Source organism: Taudactylus pleione, unplaced genomic scaffold, assembly GCF_031769625.1.
Source record: "Taudactylus pleione unplaced genomic scaffold, aTauple2 ptg000311l, whole genome shotgun sequence".
Classification (NCBI taxonomy): Eukaryota; Metazoa; Chordata; class Amphibia; order Anura; family Myobatrachidae; genus Taudactylus; species Taudactylus pleione.
Genome location: NW_028284712.1, coordinates 244010 through 261911, shown reverse-complemented (window position 1 = coordinate 261911; position 17902 = coordinate 244010). Strand labels below are relative to the sequence as shown.

General features: G+C 37.4%; 19 non-coding genes across 19 annotated transcripts; all 19 read left to right on the top strand.

Annotated features, from left to right (window-relative positions):
• Positions 1–3: 3 nt before the first annotated feature.
• LOC148510741 (Nuclear RNase P) lies at positions 4–322 on the top strand. The gene has a single exon (XR_015869258.1).
• Positions 323–623: 301 nt separating this feature from the next.
• Positions 624–942, top strand: LOC148510740 (Nuclear RNase P). Its single transcript, XR_015869277.1, has one exon.
• A 301-nt stretch (positions 943–1243) lies between these two features.
• Positions 1244–1562, top strand: LOC148510739 (Nuclear RNase P). The gene has a single exon (XR_015869054.1).
• Positions 1563–1863: 301 nt separating this feature from the next.
• Positions 1864–2182, top strand: LOC148510738 (Nuclear RNase P). The gene has a single exon (XR_015869207.1).
• A 300-nt stretch (positions 2183–2482) lies between these two features.
• LOC148510737 (Nuclear RNase P) lies at positions 2483–2801 on the top strand. The gene has a single exon (XR_015868918.1).
• Positions 2802–4543: 1742 nt separating this feature from the next.
• Positions 4544–4862, top strand: LOC148510736 (Nuclear RNase P). The gene has a single exon (XR_015869368.1).
• A 301-nt stretch (positions 4863–5163) lies between these two features.
• On the top strand, positions 5164–5482 carry LOC148510735 (Nuclear RNase P). Its single transcript, XR_015869043.1, has one exon.
• A 302-nt stretch (positions 5483–5784) lies between these two features.
• LOC148510734 (Nuclear RNase P) lies at positions 5785–6101 on the top strand. Its single transcript, XR_015869108.1, has one exon.
• Positions 6102–6402: 301 nt separating this feature from the next.
• LOC148510733 (Nuclear RNase P) lies at positions 6403–6721 on the top strand. The gene has a single exon (XR_015868913.1).
• Positions 6722–8461: 1740 nt separating this feature from the next.
• Positions 8462–8780, top strand: LOC148510732 (Nuclear RNase P). The gene has a single exon (XR_015869181.1).
• A 301-nt stretch (positions 8781–9081) lies between these two features.
• Positions 9082–9400, top strand: LOC148510731 (Nuclear RNase P). The gene has a single exon (XR_015868790.1).
• Positions 9401–9701: 301 nt separating this feature from the next.
• LOC148510730 (Nuclear RNase P) lies at positions 9702–10020 on the top strand. Its single transcript, XR_015869266.1, has one exon.
• Positions 10021–10321: 301 nt separating this feature from the next.
• Positions 10322–10640, top strand: LOC148510729 (Nuclear RNase P). The gene has a single exon (XR_015869110.1).
• A 301-nt stretch (positions 10641–10941) lies between these two features.
• On the top strand, positions 10942–11260 carry LOC148510728 (Nuclear RNase P). Its single transcript, XR_015869074.1, has one exon.
• Positions 11261–11561: 301 nt separating this feature from the next.
• On the top strand, positions 11562–11880 carry LOC148510727 (Nuclear RNase P). The gene has a single exon (XR_015869137.1).
• A 300-nt stretch (positions 11881–12180) lies between these two features.
• On the top strand, positions 12181–12499 carry LOC148510726 (Nuclear RNase P). Its single transcript, XR_015869273.1, has one exon.
• Positions 12500–14240: 1741 nt separating this feature from the next.
• Positions 14241–14559, top strand: LOC148510725 (Nuclear RNase P). Its single transcript, XR_015869194.1, has one exon.
• A 301-nt stretch (positions 14560–14860) lies between these two features.
• LOC148510724 (Nuclear RNase P) lies at positions 14861–15179 on the top strand. The gene has a single exon (XR_015868992.1).
• A 301-nt stretch (positions 15180–15480) lies between these two features.
• Positions 15481–15797, top strand: LOC148510723 (Nuclear RNase P). The gene has a single exon (XR_015869325.1).
• The last annotated feature ends 2105 nt before the right edge of the window (positions 15798–17902 follow it).

Here is a 17902-nt window from a genome sequence, read left to right as displayed (position 1 = left end):
GTATGTGGAGAGAAGCTCAGTTGTGAGGCTACATGCAGAATACTGTAGTTGCTCCTAAAACTAACCTTGGGGAAGGTCTGAGATTAGAGCCACATTCTGCTCTCACAGAGCATTTCTTGACTGAAGGAAGTGAGTTCCCATCAATATTGGTCAGCTTGTAACTTCAAAGCAGAAGACACTGTATGCACTAAAACTCATGTGCTGCTATTGATGCAAAGTTCTCAAGCTTGGAATTGGCTCATGGCTGGCAAATTTAAGTTCATTGGCTGAGAGGAAGTACATATCTGCTTTCCAACTCAATTCAGACTACTCTCTCTCCACATTTTGCTAATGTATGCCTCATCTTAGGCTGCTCTAAATGTATCTATTTCCCTATCTATGAAAAGTGAAAATTTGAATATTCAGTTAGAAACTCAACTGGATTTAATTCTTCAATTTAAAACCTATATTTTATAAGGTCATCATTTTTTTACTCTAAAAGTTTGAAAGTTTTCAAATCCTTATTTTATAGAGAAGTGGGCTGTTAATTTGATTTTTACATTTTTAATTTCCTGTGTCACCCTAAGTTTTCTGACATCTTCGAAGTTGAGCTTTAAAACAGTCTTGAAACTAAATGCTCAATATGTGAAGAGAAGCTCAGTGGTGAGGCTACATGCAGAGTACTGTAGTTGCTCCTAAAATGAACCTTGGGGAATGTCTGAGATTAGAGCCACATGCTGCTCTCACAGAGCATTTCATGACTGAAGCAAGTGAGTTCCCATCAACATTGGTCAGCTTGTAACTTCAAAGCAGAAGACACTGTATGCACTAAAACTCATGTGCTGCTATTGATGCAAAGTTCTCAAGCTTGGAATTGGCTCATGGCTGGCAAATTTAAGTTCAATGGCTGAGAGGAAGTACATAGCTGCTTTCCAACTCAATTCAGACTACTCTCTCTCCACATTTTGCTAATGTATGCCTCATCTTAGGCTGCTCTAAATGTATCTATTTCCCTATCTATGAAAAGTGAAAATTTGAATATTCAGTTAGAAACTCAACTGGATTTAATTCTTCAATTTAAAACCTATATGTTATAAGGTCATCATTTTTTTACTCTAAAAGTTTGAAAGTTTTCAAATCCTTATTTTATAGAGAAGTGGGCTGTTAATTTGATTTTTACATTTTTAATTTCCTGTGTCACCCTAAGTTTTCTGACATCTTCAAAGTTGAGCTTTAAGACAGTCTTGAAACTAAATGCTCAATATGTGGAGAGAAGCTCAGGGGTGAGGCTACATGCAGAGTACTGTAGTTGCTCCTAAAACTAACCTTGGGGAAGGTCTGAGATTAGAGCCACATGCTGCTCTCACAGAGCATTTCTTGACTGAAGCAAGTGAGTTCCCATCAATATTGGTCAGCTTGTAACTTCAAAGCAGAAGACACTGTATGCACTAAAACTCATGTGCTGCTATTGATGCAAAGTTCTCAAGCTTGGAATTGGCTCATGGCTGGCAAATTTAAGTTCAATGGCTGAGAGGAAGTACATAGCTGCTTTCCAACTCAATTCAGACTACTCTCTCTCCACATTTTGCTAATGTATGCCTCATCTTAGGCTGCTCTAAATGTATCTATTTCCCTATCTATGAAAAGTGAAAATTTGAATATTCAGTTAGAAACTCAACTGGATTTAATTCTTCAATTTAAAACCTATATTTTATAAGGTCATCATTTTTTTACTCTAAAAGTTTGAAAGTTTTCAAATCCTTATTTTATAGAGAAGTGGGCTGTTAATTTGATTTTTACATTTTTAATTTCCTGTGTCACCCTAAGTTTTCTGACATCTTCAAAGTTGAGCTTTAAAACAGTCTTAAAACTAAATGCTCAATATGTGGAGAGAAGCTCAGTTGTGAGGCTACATGCAGAGTACTGTAGTTGCTCCTAAAACTAACCTTGGGGAAGGTCTGAGATTAGAGCCACATGCTGCTCTCACAGAGCATTTCTTGACCGAAGCAAGTGAGTTCCCATCAATATTGGTCAGCTTGTAACTTCAAAGCAGAATACACTGTATGCACTAAAACTCATGTGCTGCTATTGATGCAAAGTTCTCAAGCTTGGAATTGGCTCATGGCTGGCAAATTTAAGTTCAATGGCTGAGAGGAAGTACATAGCTGCTTTCCAACTCAATTCAGACTACTCACTCTCCACATTTTGCTAATGTATGCATCATCTTAGGCTGCTCTAAATGTATCTATTTCCCTATCTATGAAAAGTGAAAATTTGAATATTCAGTTAGAAACTCAACGGATTTAATTCTTCAATTTAAAACCTATATTTTATAAGGTCATCATTTTTTTACTCTAAAAGTTTGAAAGTTTTCAAATCCTTATTTTATAGAGAAGTGGGCTGTTAATTTGATTTTTACATTTTTAATTTCCTGTGTCACCCTAAGTTTTCTGACATCTTCAAAGTTGAGCTTTAAAACAGTCTTGAAACTAAATGCTCAATATGTGGAGAGAATCTCAGTTGTGAGGCTACATGCAGAGTACTGTAGTTGCTCCTAAAACTAACCTTGGGGAAGGTCTGAGATTAGAGCCACATGCTGCTCTCACAGAGCATTTCTTGACTGAAGCAAGTGAGTTCCCATCAATATTGGTCAGCTTGTAACTTCAAAGCAGAAGACACTGTATGCACTAAAACGCATGTGCTGCTATTGATGCAAAGTTCTCAAGCTTGGAATTGGCTCATGGCTGGCAAATTTAAGTTCAATGGCTGAGAGGAAGTACATAGCTGCTTTCCAACTCAATTCAGACTACTCTCTCTCCACATTTTGCTAATGTATGCCTCATCTTAGGCTGCTCTAAATGTATCTATTGTATTGTATTGTATTGTATTTATTGTTGTCATCAGCAAAACAAGTTTGACAGACGAAATTACATTGCACTTTTTTAAAACAGTGAATAGCAATCCATGGTAAAGGTTATCACAAACAATTTCACAAAAATAATAAAATTAAAATTAACTAAAGAGATACAATCATAGCATTCAACATGCGCACAGCAGATGGAAGAAAACTAACCCTCAAGCGACTCGTACGTGCCCGAAGTACTCTAAACTGCTTTAAAGATGGGAGCTTATCAAAAAATTCATGAAATGGATGGCTTGGATCCGATATGATACCTTTGGTTCTCTTTAGAACCCTAAGCCCATAAACATCATGAATAGTTGGCAACTGCACGCCAATGATTTTGTTGGCGGTCCTAACAACCCGTTCCAGTGCACATCTTTCACTCGCTGTGCAGTTGCCATACCAGATAATGATACCAAACGTCAGAATGCTCTCAATTGAGCATCTGTAAAAGTTTAGCATAGTTACTTTGCTAACTCCCGAGGCCCTCAAACGTCTTAGGAAAAACAAACGCTGTTGCGCCTTTTTAATTAGGGACAGTGTATTTAAAGACCATGTCAAATCTGCCGCAACCTGGATACCCAGAAATTTAAAAGACTCAACTATATCAACATCCTGGTTGTTAATAGACACTGGCAATTTCTGCTCTAAACATCTCCTACGAAAATCAATTACCAGTTCTTTTGTCTTGTCACCATTTAGGAGCAAGTGATTATCACCACTCCAAGAAACCAAATTTTTGATCTCTTTCCTATAATGGAACTCATCATTCCTGCTAATTAACCCAACGACTGCAATATCATCAGCAAATTTGATGATTTTCACAGAATCAGAAGTCGACACGCAGTCGTGGGTAAATAGCGAGTATAATAGGGGGCTGAGAACACAACCCTGGGGAACACCAGTCTTAATCAACACTTCCCCCGACACAGCACCTCCAATTCTAACTACTTGTGGTCTATCAGTTAAAAAGTTTAAAACCCAGTTACAAATAGACCCACTTAACCCCAAGTCAAACAACTTAGATGTTAGTGAGACGGGAATAACCGTATTAAAAGCAGAACTAAAATCAACAAAGAGTATCCGAACATAAGAATCCCTCACTTCCAAATGAGCTAAAATAGAGTGAAGTGCTGTAAGTACCGCATCATCAGTGCAACGATTTTTCCTATATGCAAACTGAAAAGGATCAAAATCTGCTGGGAAAAAAGATTGAATATGTCCTAATACCAGCCTTTCAAAGCATTTAATTATCAATGAAGTTAGTGCAATTGGGCGATAATCATTAAGGCATTTTACTACCCCCTTTTTTGAAACTGGAACAATATTTGCCTTCTTAAAACATCTCGGCACTACACAATTAAAAAGGGACAAATTAAATAAGACCGTTAATATCCAACTTATCTATTTCCCTATCTATGAAAAGTGAAAATTTGAATATTCAGTTAGAAACTCAACTGGATTTAATTCTTCAATTTAAAACCTATATTTTATGAGGTCATCATTTTTTACTCTAAAAGTTTGAAAGTTTTCAAATCCTTATTTTATAGAGAAGTGGGCTGTTAATTTGATTTTTACATTTTTAATTTCCTGTGTCACCCTAAGTTTTCTGACATCTTCGAAGTTGAGCTTTAAAACAGTCTTGAAACTAAATGCTCAATATGTGAAGAGAAGCTCAGTGGTGAGGCTACATGCAGAGTACTGTAGTTGCTCCTAAAATGAACCTTGGGGAATGTCTGAGATTAGAGCCACATGCTGCTCTCACAGAGCATTTCATGACTGAATCAAGTGAGTTCCCATCAACATTGGTCAGCTTTTAACTTCAAAGCAGAAGACACTGTATGCACTAAAACTCATGTGCTGCTATTGATGCAAAGTTCTCAAGCTTGGAATTGGCTCATGGCTGGCAAATTTAAGTTCAATGGCTGAGAGGAAGTACATAGCTGCTTTCCAACTCAATTCAGACTACTCTCTCTCCACATTTTGCTAATGTATGCCTCATCTTAGGCTGCTCTAAATGTATCTATTTCCCTATCTATGAAAAGTGAAAATTTGAATATTCAGTTAGAAACTCAACTGGATTTAATTCTTCAATTTAAAACCTATATGTTATAAGGTCATCATTTTTTTACTCTAAAAGTTTGAAAGTTTTCAAATCCTTATTTTATAGAGAAGTGGGCTGTTAATTTGATTTTTAAATTTTTAATTTCCTGTGTCACCCTAAGTTTTCTGACATCTTCAAAGTTGAGCTTTAAAACAGTCTTGAAACTAAATGCTCAATATGTGGAGAGAAGCTCAGGGGTGAGGCTACATGCAGAGTACTGTAGTTGCTCCTAAAACTAACCTTGGGGAAGGTCTGAGATTAGAGCCACATGCTGCTCTCACAGAGCATTTCTTGACTGAAGCAAGTGAGTTCCCATCAATATTGGTCAGCTTGTAACTTCAAAGCAGAAGACACTGTATGCACTAAAACTCATGTGCTGCTATTGATGCAAAGTTCTCAAGCTTGGAATTGGCTCATGGCTGGCAAATTTAAGTTCAATGGCTGAGAGGAAGTACATAGCTGCTTTCCAACTCAATTCAGACTACTCTCTCTCCACATTTTGCTAATGTATGCCTCATCTTAGGCTGCTCTAAATGTATCTATTTCCCTATCTATGAAAAGTGAAAATTTGAATATTCAGTTAGAAACTCAACTGGATTTAATTCTTCAATTTAAAACCTATATTTTATAAGGTCATCATTTTTTTACTCTAAAAGTTTGAAAGTTTTCAAATCCTTATTTTATAGAGAAGTGGGCTGTTAATTTGATTTTTACATTTTTAATTTCCTGTGTCACCCTAAGTTTTCTGACATCTTCAAAGTTGAGCTTTAAAACAGTCTTGAAACTAAATGCTCAATATGTGGAAAGAAGCTCAGTTGTGAGGCTACATGCAGAGTACTGTAGTTGCTCCTAAAACTAACCTTGGGGAAGGTCTGAGATTAGAGCCACATGCTGCTCTCACAGAGCATTTCATGACTGAAGCAAGTGAGTTCCCATCAATATTGGTCAGCTTGTAACTTCAAAACAGAAGACACTGTATGCACTAAAACTCATGTGCTGCTATTGATGCAAAGTTCTCAAGCTTGGAATTGGCTTATGGCTGGCAAATTTAAGTTCAATGGCTGAGAGGAAGTACATAGCTGCTTTCCAACTCAATTCAGACTACTCTCTCTCCACATTTTGCTAATTTATGCCTCATCTTAGGCTGCTCTAAATGTATCTATTTCCCTATCTATGAAAAGTGAAAATTTGAATATTCAGTTAGAAACTCAACGGATTTAATTCTTCAATTTAAAACCTATATTTTATAAGGTCATCATTTTTTTACTCTAAAAGTTTGAAAGTTTTCAAATCTTTATTTTATAGAGATGTGGGCTGTTAATTTGATTTTTAAATTTTTAATTTCCTTTGTCACCCAAAGTTTTCTGACATCTTCGAAGTTGAGCTTTAAAACAGTCTTGAAACTAAATGCTCAATATGTGGAGAGAAGCTCAGGGGTGAGGCTACATGCAGAGTACTGTAATTGCTCCTAAAACTAACCTTGGGGAAGGTCTGAGATTAGAGCCACATGCTGCTCTCACAGAGCATTTCTTGACCGAAGCAAGTGAGTTCCCATCAATATTGGTCAGCTTGTAACTTCAAAGCAGAAGACACTGTATGCACTAAAACGCATGTGCTGCTATTGATGCAAAGTTCTCAAGCTTGGAATTGGCTCATGGCTGGCAAATTTAAGTTCAATGGCTGAGAGGAAGTACATAGCTGCTTTCCAACTCAATTCAGACTACTCTCTCTCCACATTTTGCTAATGTATGCCTCATCTTAGGCTGCTCTAAATGTATCTATTGTATTGTATTGTATTGTATTTATTGTTGTCATCAGCAAAACAAGTTTGACAGACGAAATTACATTGCACTTTTTTAAAACAGTGAATAGCAATCCATGGTAAAGGTTATCACAAACAATTTCACAAAAATAATAAAATTAAAATTAACTAAAGAGATACAATCATAGCATTCAACATGCGCACAGCAGATGGAAGAAAACTAACCCTCAAGCGACTCGTACGTGCCCGAAGTACTCTAAACTGCTTTAAAGATGGGAGCTTATCAAAAAATTCATGAAATGGATGGCTTGGATCCGATGATACCTTTGGTTCTCTTTAGAACCCTAAGCCCATAAACATCATGAATAGTTGGCAACTGCACGCCAATGATTTTGCTGGCGGTCCTAACAACCCGTTCCAGTGCACATCTTTCACTCGCTGTGCAGTTGCCATACCAGATAATGATACCAAACGTCAGAATGCTCTCAATTGAGCATCTGTAAAAGTTTAGCATAGTTACTTTGCTAACTCCCGAGGCCCTCAAACGTCTTAGGAAAAACAAACGCTGTTGCGCCTTTTTAATTAGGGACAGTGTATTTAAAGACCATGTCAAATCTGCCGCAACCTGGATACCCAGAAATTTAAAAGACTCAACTATATCAACATCCTGGTTGTTAATAGACACTGGCAATTTCTGCTCTAAACATCTCCTACGAAAATCAATTACCAGTTCTTTTGTCTTGTCACCATTTAGGAGCAAGTGATTATCACCACTCCAAGAAACCAAATTTTTGATCTCTTTCCTATAATGGGACTCATCATTCCTGCTAATTAACCCAACGACTGCAATATCATCAGCAAATTTGATGATTTTCACAGAATCAGAAGTCGACACGCAGTCGTGGGTAAATAGCGAGTATAATAGGGGGCTGAGAACACAACCCTGGGGAACACCAGTCTTAATCAACACTTCCCCCGACACAGCACCTCCAATTCTAACTACTTGTGGTCTATCAGTTAAAAAGTTTAAAACCCAGTTACAAATAGACCCACTTAACCCCAAGTCAAACAACTTAGATGCTAGTGAGACGGGAATAACCGTATTAAAAGCAGAACTAAAATCAACAAAGAGTATCCGAACATAAGAATCCCTCACTTCCAAATGAGCTAAAATAGAGTGAAGTGCTGTAAGTACCGCATCATCAGTGCAACGATTTTTCCTATATGCAAACTGAAAAGGATCAAAATCTGCTGGGAAAAAAGATTGAATATGTCCTAATACCAGCCTTTCAAAGCATTTAATTATCAATGAAGTTAGTGCAATTGGGCGATAATCATTAAGGCATTTTACTACCCCCTTTTTTGAAACTGGAACAATATTTGCCTTCTTAAAACATCTCGGCACTACACAATTAAAAAGGGACAAATTAAATAAGACCGTTAATATCCAACTTATCTATTTCCCTATCTATGAAAAGTGAAAATTTGAATATTCAGTTAGAAACTCAACTGGATTTAATTCTTCAATTTAAAACCTATATTTTATAAGGTCATCATTTTTTACTCTAAAAGTTTGAAAGTTTTCAAATCCTTATTTTATAGAGAAGTGGGCTGTTAATTAGATTTTTACATTTTTAATTTCCTGTGTCACCCTAAGTTTTCTGACATCTTCAAAGTTGAGATTTAAAACAGTCTTGAAACTAAATGCTCAATATGTGGAGAGAAGCTCAGTTGTGAGGCTACACTTAGAGTACTGTAGTTGCTCCTAAAACTAACCTTGGGGAAGGTCTGAGATTAGAGCCACATGCTGCTCTCACAGAGCATTTCTTGACTGAAGCAAGTGAGTTCCCATCAATATTGGTCAGCTTGTAACTTCAAAACAGAAGACACTGTATGCACTAAAACTCATGTGCTGCTATTGATGCAAAGTTCTCAAGCTTGGAATTGACTTATGGCTGGCAAATTTAAGTTCAATGGCTGAGAGGAAGTACATAGCTGCTTTCCAACTCAATTCAGACTACTCTCTCTCCACATTTTGCTAATGTATGCCTCGTCTTAGGCTGCTCTAAATGTATCTATTTCCCTATCTATGAAAAGTGAAAATTTGAACATTCAGTTAGAAACTCAACTGGATTTAATTCTTCAATTTAAAACCTATATTTTATTAGGTCATAATTTTTTTACTCTAAAAGTTTGAAAGTTTTCAAATCCTTATTTTATAGAGATGTGGGCTGTTAATTTGATTTTTACATTTTTAATATCCTGTGTCACCCTAAGTTTTCTGACATCTTCAAAGTTGAGCTTTAAAACAGTCTTGAAACTAAATGCTCAATATGTGGAGAGAAGCTCAGTTGTGAGGCTACACTTAGAGTACTGTAGTTGCCCCTAAAACTAACCTTGGGGAAGGTCTGAGATTAGAGCCACATGCTGCTCTCACAGAGCATTTCTTGACTGAAGCAAGTGAGTTCCCATCAATATTAGTCAGCTTGTAACTTCAAAACAGAAGACACTGTATGCACTAAAACTCATGTGCTGCTATTGATGCAAAGTTCTCAAGCTTGGAATTGGCTTATGGCTGGCAAATTTAAGTTCAATGGTTGAGAGGAAGTACATAGCTGCTTTTCAACTCAATTCAGACTACTCTCTCTCCACATTTTGCTAATGTATGCCTCGTCTTAGGCTGCTCTAAATGTATCTATTTCCCAATCTATGAAAAGTGAAAATTTGAATATTCAGTTAGAAACTCAACTGGATTTAATTCTTCAATTTAAAACCTATATTTTATTAGGTCATAATTTTTTTACTCTAAAAGTTTGAAAGTTTTCAAATCCTTATTTTATAGAGATGTGGGCTGTTAATTTGATTTTTACATTTTTAATTTCCTGTGTCACCCTAGGTTTTCTGACATCTTCAAAGTTGAGCTTTAAAACAGTCTTGAAACTAAATGCTCAATATGTGGAGAGAAGCTCAGTTGTGAGGCTACATGCAGAATACTGTAGTTGCTCCTAAAAGTAATCTTGGGGAAGGTCTGAGATTAGAGCCACATGCTGCTCTCACAGAGCATTTCTTGACTGAAGCAAGTGAGTTCCCATCAATATTGGTCAGCTTGTAACTTCAAAGCAGAAGACACTGTATGCACTAAAACTCATGTGCTGCTATTGATGCAAAGTTCTCAAGCTTGGAATTGGCTCATGGCTGGCAAATTTAAGTTCAATGGCTGAGAGGAAGTACATAGCTGCTTTCCAACTCAATTCAGACTACTCTCTCTCCACATTTTGCTAATGTATGCCTCATCTTAGGCTGCTCTAAATGTATCTATTTCCCTATCTATGAAAAGTGAAAATTTGAATATTCAGTTAGAAACTCAACTGGATTTAATTCTTCAATTTAAAACCTATATTTTATAAGGTCATCATTTTTTTACTCTAAAAGTTTGAAAGTTTTCAAATCCTTATTTTATAGAGAAGTGGGCTGTTAATTTGATTTTTAAATTTTTAATTTCCTGTGTCACCCTAAGTTTTCTGACATCTTCAAAGTTGAGCTTTAAAACAGTCTTGAAACTAAATGCTCAATATGTGGAGAGAAGCTCAGGGGTGAGGCTACATGCAGAGTACTGTAGTTGCTCCTAAAACTAACCTTGGGGAAGGTCTGAGATTAGAGCCACATGCTGCTCTCACAGAGCATTTCTTGACTGAAGCAAATGAGTTCCCATCAATATTGGTCAGCTTGTAACTTCAAAGCAGAAGACACTGTATGCACTAAAACTCATGTGCTGCTATTGATGCAAAGTTCTCAAGCTTGGAATTGGCTCATGGCTGGCAAATTTAAGTTCAATGGCTGAGAGGAAGTACATAGCTGCTTTCCAACTCAATTCAGACTACTCTCTCTCCACATTTTGCTAATGTATGCCTCATCTTAGGCTGCTCTAAATGTATCTATTTCCCTATCTATGAAAAGTGAAAATTTGAATATTCAGTTAGAAACTCAACTGGATTTAATTCTTCAATTTAAAACCTATATTTTATAAGGTCATCATTTTTTTACTCTAAAAGTTTGAAAGTTTTCAAATCCTTATTTTATAGAGAAGTGGGCTGTTAATTTGATTTTTACATTTTTAATTTCCTGTGTCACCCTAAGTTTTCTGACATCTTCAAAGTTGAGCTTTAAAACAGTCTTGAAACTAAATGCTCAATATGTGGAGAGAAGCTCAGTTGTGAGGCTACATGCAGAGTACTGTAGTTGCTCCTAAAACTAACCTTGGGGAAGGTCTGAGATTAGAGCCACATACTGCTCTCACAGAGAATTTCTTGACTGAAGCAAGTGAGTTCCCATCGATATTGGTCAGCTTGTAACTTCAAAGCAAAAGACACTGTATGCACTAAAACTCATGTGCTGCTATTGATGCAAAGTTCTCAAGCTTGGAATTGGCTCATGGCTGGCAAATTTAAGTTCAATGGCTGAGAGGAAGTACATAGCTGCTTTCCAACTCAATTCAGACTACTCTCTCTCCACATTTTGCTAATGTATGCCTCATCTTAGGCTGCTCTAAATGTATCTATTTCCCTATCTATGAAAAGTGAAAATTTGAATATTCAGTTAGAAACTCAACTGGATTTAATTCTTCAATTTAAAACCTATATTTTATAAGGTCATCATTTTTTTACTCTAAAAGTTTGAAAGTTTTCAAATCCTTATTTTATAGAGAAGTGGGCTGTTAATTTGATTTTTAAATTTTTAATTTCCTGTGTCACCCTAAGTTTTCTGACATCTTCAAAGTTGAGCTTTAAAACAGTCTTGAAACTAAATGCTCAATATGTGGAGAGAAGCTCAGGGGTGAGGCTACATGCAGAGTACTGTAGTTGCTCCTAAAACTAACCTTGGGGAAGGTCTGAAATTAGAGCCACATGCTGCTCTCACAGAGCATTTCTTGACTGAAGCAAGTGAGTTCCCATCAATATTGGTCAGCTTGTAACTTCAAAACAGAAGACACTGTATGCACTAAAACTCATGTGCTGCTATTGATGCAAAGTTCTCAAGCTTGGAATTGGCTTATGGCTGGCAAATTTAAGTTCAATGGCTGAGAGGAAGTACATAGCTGCTTTCCAACTCAATTCAGACTACTCTCTCTCCACATTTTGCTAATTTATGCCTCATCTTAGGCTGCTCTAAATGTATCTATTTCCCTATCTATGAAAAGTGAAAATTTGAATATTCAGTTAGAAACTCAACGGATTTAATTCTTCAATTTAAAACCTATATTTTATAAGGTCATCATTTTTTTACTCTAAAAGTTTGAAAGTTTTCAAATCTTTATTTTATAGAGATGTGGGCTGTTAATTTGATTTTTAAATTTTTAATTTCCTTTGTCACCCAAAGTTTTCTGACATCTTCGAAGTTGAGCTTTAAAACAGTCTTGAAACTAAATGCTCAATATGTGGAGAGAAGCTCAGGGGTGAGGCTACATGCAGAGTACTGTAATTGATCCTAAAACTAACCTTGGGGAAGGTCTGAGATTAGAGCCACATGCTGCTCTCACAGAGCATTTCTTGACCAAAGCAAGTGAGTTCCCATCAATATTGGTCAGCTTGTAACTTCAAAGCAGAAGACACTGTATGCACTAAAACTCATGTGCTGCTATTGATGCAAAGTTCTCAAGCTTGGAATTGGCTCATGGCTGGCAAATTTAAGTTCAATGGCTGAGAGGAAGTACATAGCTGCTTTCCAACTCAATTCAGACTACTCTCTCTATACATTTTGCTAATGTATGCCTCATCTTAGGCTGCTCTAAATGTATCTATTGTATTGTATTGTATTGTATTTATTGTTGTCATCAGCAAAACAAGTTTGACAGACGAAATTACATTGCACTTTTTTAAAACAGTGAATAGCAATCCATGGTAAAGGTTATCACAAACAATTTCACAAAAATAATAAAATTAAAATTAACTAAAGAGATACAATCATAGCATTCAACATGCGCACAGCAGATGGAAGAAAACTAACCCTCAAGCGACTCGTACATGCCCGAAGTACTCTAAACCGCTTTAAAGATGGGAGCTTATCAAAAAATTCATGAAATGGATGGCTTGGATCCGATATGATACCTTTGGTTCTCTTTAGAACCCTAAGCCCATAAACATCATGAATAGTTGGCAACTGCACGCCAATGATTTTGCTGGCGGTCCTAACAACCCGTTCCAGTGCACATCTTTCACTCGCTGTGCAGTTGCCATACCAGATAATGATACCAAACGTCAGAATGCTCTCAATTGAGCATCTGTAAAAGTTTAGCATAGTTACTTTGCTAACTCCCGAGGCCCTCAAACGTCTTAGGAAAAACAAACGCTGTTGCGCCTTTTTAATTAGGGACAGTGTATTTAAAGACCATGTCAAATCTGCCGCAACCTGGATACCCAGAAATTTAAAAGACTCAACTATATCAACATCCTGGTTGTTAATAGACACTGGCAATTTCTGCTCTAAACATCTCCTACGAAAATCAATTACCAGTTCTTTTGTCTTGTCACCATTTAGGAGCAAGTGATTATCACCACTCCAAGAAACCAAATTTTTGATCTCTTTCCTATAATGGGACTCATCATTCCTGCTAATTAACCCAACGACTGCAATATCATCAGCAAATTTGATGATTTTCACAGAATCAGAAGTCGACACGCAGTCGTGGGTAAATAGCGAGTATAATAGGGGGCTGAGAACACAACGCTGGGGAACACCAGTCTTAATCAACACTTCCCCCGACACAGCACCTCCAATTCTAACTACTTGTGGTCTATCAGTTAAAAAGTTTAAAACCCAGTTACAAATAGACCCACTTAACCCCAAGTCAAACAACTTAGATGTTAGTGAAACGGGAATAACCGTATTAAAAGCAGAACTAAAATCAACAAAGAGTATCCGAACATAAGAATCCCTCACTTCCAAATGAGCTCAAATAGAGTGAAGTGCTGTAAGTACCGCATCATCAGTGCAACGATTTTTCCTATATGCAAACTGAAAAGGATCAAAATCTGCTGGGAAAAAAGATTGAATATGTCCTAATACCAGCCTTTCAAAGCATTTCATTATCAATGAAGTTAGTGCAATTGGGCGATAATCATTAAGGCATTTTACTACCCCCTTTTTTGAAACTGGAACAATATTTGCCTTCTTAAAACATCTTGGCACTACACAATTAAAAAGGGACAAATTAAATAAGACCGTTAATATCCAACTTATCTATTTCCCTATCTATGAAAAGTGAAAATTTGAATATTCAGTTAGAAACTCAACTGGATTTAATTCTTCAATTTAAAACCTATATTTTATAAGGTCATCATTTTTTACTCTAAAAGTTTGAAAGTTTTCAAATCCTTATTTTAAGAGAAGTGGGCTGTTAATTTGATTTTTACATTTTTAATTTCCTGTGTCACCCTAAGTTTTCTGACATCTTCAAAGTTGAGCTTTAAAACAGTCTTGAAACTAAATGCTCAATATGTGGAGAGAAGCTCAGTTGTGAGGCTACACTTAGAGTACTGTAGTTGCTCCTAAAACTAACCTTGGGGAAGGTCTGAGATTAGAGCCACATGCTGCTCTCACAGAGCATTTCTTGACTGAAGCAAGTGAGTTCCCATCAATATTGGACAGCTTGTAACTACAAAGCAGAAGACACTGTATGCACTAAAACTCATGTGCTGCTATTGATGCAAAGTTCTCTAGCTTGGAATTGGCTCATGGCTTGCAAATTTAAGTTCAATGGCTGAGAGGAAGTACATAGCTGCTTTCCAACTCAATTCAGACTACTCTCTCTCCATATTTGGCTAATGTATGCCTCATCTTAGGCTGCTCTAAATGTATCTATTTCCCTATCTATGAAAAGTGAAAATTTGAATATTCAGTTAGAAACTCAACTGGATTTAATACTTCAATTTAAAACCTATATTTTGTAAGGTCATCATTTTTTTACTCTAAAAGTTTGACAGTTTTCAAATCCTTATTTTATAGAGATGTGGGCTGTTAATTTGATTTTTACATTTTTAATTTCCTGTGTCACCCTAAGTTTTCTGACATCTTCAAAGTTGAGCTTTAAAACAGTCGTGAAACTAAATGCTCAATATGTGGAGAGAAGCTCAGTTGTGAGGTTACATACAGAGTACTGTAGTTGCTCCTAAAACTAACTTTGGGGAAGGTCTGAGATTAGAGCCACATGCTGCTCTCACAGAGCATTTCTTGACTGAAGCAAGTGAGTTCCCATCAATATTGGTCAGCTTGTAACTTCAAAGCAGAAGACACTGTATGCACTAAAACTCATGTGCTGCTATTGATGCAAAGTTCTCAAGCTTGGAATTGGCTCATGGCTTGCAAATTTAAGTTCAATGGCTGAGAGGAAGTACATAGCTGCTTTCCAACTCAATTCAGACTACTCTCTCTCCACATTTTGCTAATGTATGCCTCATCTTAGGCTGCTCTAAATGTATCTATCTCCCTATCTATGAAAAGTGAAAATTTGAATATTCAGTTAGAAACTCAACTGGATTTAATTCTTCAATTTAAAACCTATATTTTATAAGGTCATCATTTTTTTACTCTAAAAGTTTGAAAGTTTTCAAATCCTTATTTTATAGAGATGTAGACTGTTAATTTGATTTTTACATTTTTAATTTCCTGTGTCACCCTAAGTTTTCTGACACCTTCGAAGGTGAGCTTTAAAACAGTCTTGAAACTAAATGCTCAATATGTGGAGAGAAGCTCAGTGGTGAAGCTACATGCAGAGTACTGTAGTTGCTCCTAAAACTAACCTTGGGGAAGGTCTGAGATTAGAGCCACATGCTGCTCTCACAGAGCATTTCTTGACTGAAGCAAGTGAGTTCCCATCAACATTGGTCAGCTTGTAACTTCAAAGGAGAAGACACTGTATGCACTAAAACTCATGTGCTGCTATTGATGCAAAGTTCTCAAGCTTGGAATTGGCTCATGGCTGACAAATTTAAGTTCAATGGCTGAGAGGAAGTACATAGCTGCTTTCCAACTCAATTCAGACTACTCTCTCCACATTTTGCTAATGTATGCATTATCCATAGTCACCCTCCCATTATCCCCGATCACTCTGTGTAGCTCCATGTGTCACCGTCCCATCATCCCGTCACTCTGTGTAGCTCCATGCGCCATCCTCCCATCATCTCCAGTTATGTCGCTTCCCATGTGTAGTTACTTCCATCGTCTCCATGTGTCACCCTTCACTCATCTCTAGTCACTGTGTGTAGCTCGATTGCGCCATCCTCCCATCATCTCCAGTCACTGTGTGCAGCTCCATCTGTCGCACTCTGTGACCGGATGATCTCACCTTGCAAGGAGATCAGAGATTAATTTTGATCCCACTTTATCTTGAAGTATTAGAGATTGCCTTTTACCATTACTGAACGCCTGTTACTGACTCCACCCACTGTGCTGTGGACGGGTAACACACTGCCACCACTAAACTCCTATAATCAGCACTTGGAACCATTTTTCACCCACCCAGGCTCCTACCATCGGCACCTGGAACCGCTTCTCCCAGGCTCCTACACTGGCGCCTAGAACCACTGACTTCTGGGTATGTGTGAGCACACTGCTGCAACACTTCCTGAATTGTGTCAGCTTACTTTCACTGGCATGGACCTGTCTCTGAAGGGTCGGTGGTAGAGGGCTTTAGCTCGGAGACACTGGGCTCAATCCAGAACAGCCGGAGAATGGAACAGCGGGCTGTGCCATTCTGTTGGTTACAGGAAACAAGCTTTTTAAAGGCAAGATATTTATTGCTCAATATCTTGAAAAAGACAATTGCTCTACAACATACATGTATTCATCAGAAGTACAGACCTCTCTGAGGGGTTCATTTACTACAGTGAGAGTTTTTAGAAGTGGAGATGTTGCCCATAGCAACCAATCAGATTCTAGCTATTATCTTCTAGAAGGTGCTAGTTAAATGTTAAGTAGAATCTGATTGGTTGCTATGGGCAACATCGCCACTTCTAAAAACTCTCATCTTAGTAAATTTACCCCAGGGAGTCAGAAGATATTCACATTTTCAGGCTCAAATGCAACAGTTTGTACCCTGCCTACCCCGACTTCTAGGGCAACTATTTCACAAAATATAAGTAAATACATCTTGCATTTATTTAGGAACTAAACAATTTCCTCCTAGCACCCCATGTCACTTCCCTAAAATGCATACTGATTTATGAGATAACTGTCTCTCAAAATAAAATGGTACAGTAAATTGCATTCATCCTTTCAAACATCGACATTATGTAGTTTAAGCAATTAGCATTCAAATTCCTCAAACTGGTTTTCCCCCAAAAAGCACACATACGCACATACTATCCCTAGGGGAATGGCCAATTGGGGGCGAGGTTTAGCGAGGTAAACAACCTTGTAACACTTGCGCCCAAATTGAAAAATATATATTTTTTGTGTAAGCGGCACTACAGGGGCATTACCATATGGGCACAACTACAGGGGCATTACCATATGGGCTCTACTACAGGGGCATTACTATATGGGCACTACTACAAGGGCATTACCATATGGGCACAACTACAGGGGCATTACCATATGGGCACAACTACAGGGGCATTACCATATGGGCTCTACTACAGGGGCATTACTATATGGGCACTACTACAAGGGCATTACCATATGGGCACTACTACAGGGGCATTATTTATTTATTAACAGTTTCTTATATAGTGCAGCATATTCCGTTGCGCTTTACAGTTGAAAACATTAATAAAACAAAACTGTATAATGACAGATATATAGGTAGGAAGAGCACGGCCTGCAGCTGGTAATTAGGGAAGTGCCCTGACTGTCTCCATCCCATACCCTGTGTGTAATCTCCACGGCCGGGTGTGCCTAGTGTCTATGCAAGTGCGCCGTGGTGTTGACATCAGGAATGTGCATGTTGCCCATATATATGGATAAAATATACTAAGAAGATTCTATTTTGGATATATTAATAAAATATTAATTTTTATAAGAAGTTGCCATTATCATTTTTTATGGATTGGAAAGCGTCTCCATTTTAGAGATACCGTTATATGAGGATTTACTACAGTATACGTGTAAGCATACGTGTAAGCACGTCTTATTGTTTGGATTGACACGTGGTGTGGTAACG